Source organism: Nannospalax galili, unplaced genomic scaffold (genome assembly GCF_000622305.1).
Source record: "Nannospalax galili isolate Female #2095 unplaced genomic scaffold, S.galili_v1.0 scaffold475, whole genome shotgun sequence".
NCBI lineage: Eukaryota > Metazoa > Chordata > Mammalia > Rodentia > Spalacidae > Nannospalax > Nannospalax galili.
The window spans coordinates 2,231,234-2,236,483 of NW_008339435.1; the positions used below are offsets into that span (position 1 = coordinate 2,231,234).

Genomic DNA, 5,250 nt, shown 5'->3' on the forward strand with positions numbered 1-5,250 from the left:
GAAGCATATTTATTTTTTTAAAAAATCAAGCTAATTGTTTTCTTTTGATGGTATTTTATGTTTTCTTGTAAAGCGACATTTATATTGGCTTTAAGAATTTGAATTTTAAGGGGCTGGAGGGATGGCTCAGCAGTTAAGAACACTGGTTGTTCTTGCAGAAGACCTGGCTTTGAATCCCAGCACCCACATGGCAGCTAACAACTGTCAGTAACTCCAGTCCCAGGGGATCCGACAGCCTCTTCTGACTTCCGGGCAATCCAACACCCTCTTCTGGCCTCCATGGGAACTGCATGACACAGTTGCACTTACACATACAGGCCTAACACTATAAATAAATAAATAAATAAATAAAAAATTAAAAATTAAAAAAAAGAATTTGGATTTTAAAGACATTAATCCATTAGAAGAATGTGTTCTTTCCTTGCTGTGGCTGTTCTCTGTTCTAACATTCAATATCCTCACACAACTTTCTCAACTTTTGTCTTCCCCAGAGCCCCTTCTCACTAGTACCCAGTTTGGATACTCCATTATACTTCTTCAAAATCCAGTCCTAAATTTACTTCTTTCAGAGATTTTTTTTCCTAGGGTTACCATATTAAAGTTTTCATTTCTATAGTTTTCAATCTCAGGATGCTTAAATAACTCTGTACTGTGTTATTAACCATTATTACTTATAGACCCATTTAGCACAGCAATTTAGACTCTACCCAGTAGACTTGATCTGTTATCAAGGCTGAATAAAACTTTATACATTTATCTTAATCAGTAAATACTTTCAAGTTAGATCTATACCTTTGAAGAAGAGTTGCACTTTGATGGAAGATTCGAGGAATATAGATGAACAAAAAAGGGATCTTTTTTTGTGTTTGTTTTCTTTGGTTCACTTTCCCAGATTTAGTGGGAAAAGGAAAAATTACTGGATTTTAGCTCCTTGTTAATAAAAATTAGAAAAGTAAAGAGGAAGAGGAAGAGAATAAATTGGATGTCTGTCTGAACTTATTTGGGATATGTATCAGTTAGGAGCTGACTCTTTTTTTTCTTTTTTTTTGCTGGCCTTGAACTTACTATGTAGCCAAAGATGACCTTGAACTTACACTTTTACTACCACTACCAGAATGCTGGAATTATAGGTGTGTACTACCATCATGCCCTTTTATGTGATGTTGGGGATTGAACCCAGGGCTAGATATAAATTCTCTATCAACTGAGCTATATTTCCAGTTCCTTTCTGTAAACACATTAAAAACTATATGTTTATATGTGTGCATGTTCATATATGTGTGTGCATGTTAGTTTGCAATTGTATGGAGGTTGGAAGACAATTTCAGGGCCATCTACCCCTGAGACAGGGTCATTGACTAACAGCTCTCAAAATAGGTTAGCCTGGCTGGCCAAGGAGTCCTAGCAATCCTTCTGTCTCCAAACCCCCAGTACTGAGATTATAAATGCATATAATCACAGATGGCTTTTTTTTTTTTTTTTTTGGTCTTTTTGAGACAGGGTCTCCATGTACCCCAGCTGTCCTGGAACTCACTAGACCAGGCTGGCCTTGAACTCACAGAGATCCACACCTGCCTCTTCCTCCTGAGTGCTGGGATTAAAGGCATGCGCTACCATGCCCGGCTAGAGCTGGCATTTTTATGTGGGTTCTGGGGCTTGAACTCGGGCTCTTGTTCTATCAAGGCAAGCACTATACTGGCCTGAGTCATTCCCCCAACCTAAGGGCTGATGTTTTAAAACCATCTTTTAAAAAATATAACACAAAAAAATAAAAAAAAGCACAAATTCAAAGTGACTTTAGGTGAATTAAATGGTAGTTATTTGTATTTTGAGAACACAGTCCAATAAGAAGAAAGATGTGACATATCTACAAAGTTGCCTGTAACTGAATATGGTATGTAGTTATATAAAGTATAAGATTATCATAACCTGATCTTTTGACACCTGATTTACCCCTATGAAATATTCTTGAAAATTTTACACTTAACAATTGGAGGCTTGTAGCTTGGTCAGAATTATAGTTTGGTCATACTCAAGTAGGATGTCTGGGATGACTTAAATGACAGGATCATTGCCATTAAGGAGAAGTAAGTCTTAGGGTAGGTAGTCTTGTGTTAAGATATAAGATATAATTAGCATTTTGCTCCCTTCCATTTTTTCCCCTTTATCTAATCCTCATTTTCACTTCTTTTTATTCTTCTGTCTGTACACTGATTCCTGACTGTCTAGTCTACCCTGTCCTTGATTGGCAGTCATTACCACTTGGCATTTTCCTATCATATAGTAGATAGGTATTAGTAAAGTTATCTGATTAGCCTAATTTATACTAAACTGATGTGAGAAATTGTTACTGTTAAACCTGCCCAGGGGCATTTTCCTGTTAACCTTCTGGGTAACTCAAAATAATAGGATTTTAGATATTGCTGTAGGAACTTTTCTTTATATTACATTATTAAATTAATTCTGCCTGATATGATGGATTCTAGAAAGTGTAAGTTGAAAAATGCCTATGGTTCTTAGCCCTGCCTTTTATCACATTTATTTACTCAGTTCTCCTTTGTTGCCAAATACTACCTTTCTTCATGTGTATAACCATCTTCTTTTGGTTTTGAAAGCTACCTGTTGTTTTGGATTATTCGCTAGATTTTTTAGTATACAGGGAACTTTCAGCTTTCACCTCATAGCAAGAATTGTCATGATGAAATGATCATGATACTCAAGGTAAAACCCAGTCTAAGTAGTTTAATGCTCACTGAGGGTGCTCTGAGAGGACGTGCTTTGTCTTTTACCACTAGAATATTTGCCGTGAAGAACTAACTGCTTTCAACAACTCAAGATAGTTTCCTTTTATTCTCAGTGCAAACATCTCCAGTTTGGATCTCTAGCTTCTTCAGTACCCTCAGCTTCTGCCCCTCTTCATGACAGTCACAAGTGAATCTGGTGTAAAAGCAGAAATAATCTTGCTGATACAAATAGAATGTTAATATGCCTTGAGTTTTAGTTAGCAAGTAAATTAAAAACCAAAAACCATTCTCAAATCTGGAATAAGCTACCAATAAAATAACAAAATATTGAAAAACACAAACATGATAATGTAAAACACAGATATGTAGCTTATTGACTGGCAGTAGTTCAATATTAAAATGAGATGTTTGGCCACTCCTTTAATTAAAAGTAGTAGAGTTTTAAATCAACACATGCATAATTTCCCATAGCATTCAGAAAATAACTAAGTTTTACACTGTTGTTTTTAAGTTTTATGTCTTCTTTTTTTAAAAAATTTTTTTAATTTTATTTGTGTGTGTGTGTGTGTGTGTGTGTGTGTGTGTGTGTGTGTGTGTGTGTGTGCCCTATATGTGGGTAGATAACTTGCAGGAGTTGGTTCTTTCTTTCACCATTTGTATCTTGGAGATTGAACTCAGGTTGTCAGGCATAGTGGTAACACCTCTATCTGCTAAACCTATCTCACTGGCCAATCTTTACTACTTTTGATAGAATAGTTAGGCATCTCTATTGTATCTTTTAACCAGAAAGCTAATTCTTAAATGTAGGCATGTTTTCATATGTATTCTGGAAATACTGGGAATTACTGTGAATGATTACTTCCCAGACAGCCATCAAGACTCTGCAGTGAAACATTTTAAGTAGCCAATTCTTGAAAAACTGCTAAACAAAGTAAATGAATGATCAGTGTTGTTGGAAATTAAACAAAACTTGTCTTTTTGAAGTGAAGGGAATTGATTTCCTCTCTAAGGTTTGAACAAAAGTTGATTTTTAAAGACTATTGAATTTAATACTGTATAAGAATAAAATGGCTATATTTACCCTTTAGTAAAAGTAATAAGCTGGGACTGGAGAGATGGCTCAGTGGTAAGAGCACTGACTGCTCTTGCAGAAAACCCAGGTTCGATTCCTAGCACCCACATGGCGGCTAAGAACTATCCTTAACTCCATTTCCAAGGGAATCCAATACCCTCTTCTAACCTCTCTAACCTCCATGGCATTGCACAACATGGGTGCACTCACAATACATGCAGGCAATACACTTGTACATGTAAAATTTAAAAAAAAAGCAATAATTTGGTTGTATGAATTTATTTTAACCCAAATTAACATCTCACCAAAGGAGATTTCAAGGCCTGATGCTTGCTAAAGAAGTCACTGTTATGCATGCTGTCATTAAGACTATAGAATTTCTTTCATATTTTAAGCATTAATTCCAACTGTTATATGAAATTTGGCATATGATTTTCTTTTCTTAAAATTTTATTATTATTATTTTCCTCTCACCTACCCACTCTCTCCGGAGTAAGTCCATCGCACCCTCTGCGCCTTGACTCCCCCACCCTCATTCACCCTCCATCTCCCAGCTGGTCTCTCCTCCTAGTTTGGGTCCTGCCCTATTCCTTGTCTTGGGGCCCCAGACACCTGGGGAACAAGTACTGATTCCTGATCCTTTTCATCCAGACCAGCATAGTGCCTTCTCTGGGCCCCAGAAGCACTGCTTCTGGGCCTGGCCCCGCCCTCACCTCCCTCTGCTTCCCTGGGCCTGCACCACCCACCGCAGGCCTCTCCCCTACCCGCTGGTCTTTCTCTGTGGTGAGTCCATCGGGCCCTCCACGCCTTGACTCCCCCAACCTCATTCACCCTCTCAGCTCCCCCAGTGGTCTCTCCTAGTTTAAATCCTGTCCCATTCCTTGTCTCAGGGCCCCAGACACCTGGGGAACTAATACTGCTTCCTGATCCTTTTCATCCAGACCAACATAGTGCCTTCTCTGGGCACCAGGAGCACTGCTTCTGGGCCTGGCCCTGCCCTCACCTCCCTCTCCTTCCCAGGGCCTGCACACGCCTCCAGCCTCTTTCTGGGACGCGGGGGCTGACCTTTCCTCTTCCTGATCCTATGCATCCAGACCAACACAGCTCCTTAAGGAGTCCTTGGGGCCTCTTCCTGCCCCATCTGCCTTTGCATCTCTGGGTGGCACCACCATCAGCTGCCCTAGATCAGCATCTTTCCTGGGCCAGGCTTCCAGGCCAGTCCAACCCATAAGTTCCTGAGGCCCAAATTGTTCCTGGAGGGATCCAGACCTTAGGAGAAAGCCTGAAAACATCTGACCCTCATCTGAATTGGGCCGCTGTGGTAACTCCTGAAGACAAAAGCAATCCGGCCACTCTAATATAAAATCAAAAGAGAGAACCAGCTTTTCATGCCCAAAAAGTAAACCACAAAGACACATAAAGTTCACAAAAAGA

At 39.3% G+C, this 5,250-nt stretch overlaps 1 protein-coding gene across 3 annotated transcripts in view; it reads left to right on the forward strand.

The window, feature by feature from the left end:
* The window catches only part of Magi3 (membrane associated guanylate kinase, WW and PDZ domain containing 3), a 271,037-nt gene that overhangs the window by 21,157 nt on the left and 244,630 nt on the right, over positions 1–5,250 (forward strand). The window lies entirely within an intron of this gene.